The sequence below is a fragment of the Perkinsus marinus genome, assembly GCF_000006405.1.
Source record: "Perkinsus marinus ATCC 50983 genomic scaffold scf_1104296967748, whole genome shotgun sequence".
In the NCBI taxonomy this organism is placed as follows: domain Eukaryota; phylum Perkinsozoa; order Perkinsida; family Perkinsidae; genus Perkinsus; species Perkinsus marinus.
In genome coordinates this window covers 1-925 of record NW_003203443.1, presented here as the reverse complement: position 1 = coordinate 925, position 925 = coordinate 1, and the positions used below count along the sequence as shown (strand labels likewise).

The 925-nt window shown below is 46.6% G+C and overlaps 1 non-coding gene across 1 annotated transcript; it reads right to left on the bottom strand.

Moving 5' to 3' along the window:
* Window positions 1-270: 270 nt before the first annotated feature.
* Pmar_PMAR003877 lies at window positions 271-342 on the bottom strand. The gene has a single exon. It is a non-coding gene; the product is annotated as a tRNA-Asp (tRNA).
* Window positions 343-925: the final 583 nt, after the last annotated feature.

The window sequence follows — 925 nt, the reverse complement described above, 5'->3', positions numbered from 1 at the left end:
TATGGGTACATACTTATCTCAAGAAAATGCTCGACACGTTTTCGGATACACACGAGAAATTAGCAATCGTGGAAATAAATGCCTCTCAAAACATCGCACGGCGTTCTGACGCAACGTTTTTCTTGACAAAATATCGAGCTAATATTTTCCAACACAAATATACATCATCCGACGTTGGTAATCGTTGTATACAAACGGTAGAAGACAAAATCATACTGAAGTTAGCAATCCAACATTACACACACGTTTTACGAGGTTGCATGAAAAACGTGGTCCGTTGGAATCGAACCTGCGAACTCTCGCATGATGGGCGGGCGCTCTACCAACTGAGCTGCACGAATCGGGCGGAGACGACTTTCAGAGACAGCACAATTGCGTGAATCTTGCTGGACTGCATCGCTCCGCTAGGTTTTTGTGACATGTATAAAAGATTTAAAATTGTCAGGCCTGGGATTCGAACTTGCGGTCATTTTAAATCGGCTCCTTGTCGAAACTGTTGTGTTACATTCTCGCAGACTAGTGCGTGCTCAACCTGTGTCGGGCTGCTACGTATGCTATTTAAAACTCAACGAAATTGAACGGCTAGGTCGCGAGAAGACGGCTTCATTTTGCCTATATACTCTAGCCGCAGGTAAAGCCGGTTTGATTTTAGCGCGCGCCCGGGGCCCCCACCCCAGCGCGCGCAATTTTGTTAAGGCGTTGGGTTGGGTTTCTTGGCGAAACCGGCGCGGGATCCACCAAGAGTCCGGTGCGAGAAGATATGAGGACGCTAGGTGAAAAAAGAGAGCCACAAGCGTGCTTCTTTGAAGCCAAAACGGCACCGCCGTGATAGCAATTAACTTGTGATGTACATTTCAATCTTAGAGGCCTATGGAGCAGTACTTCTCATATGGTGAAAGAGACTGACGAAGAGGAAAAGCAAATA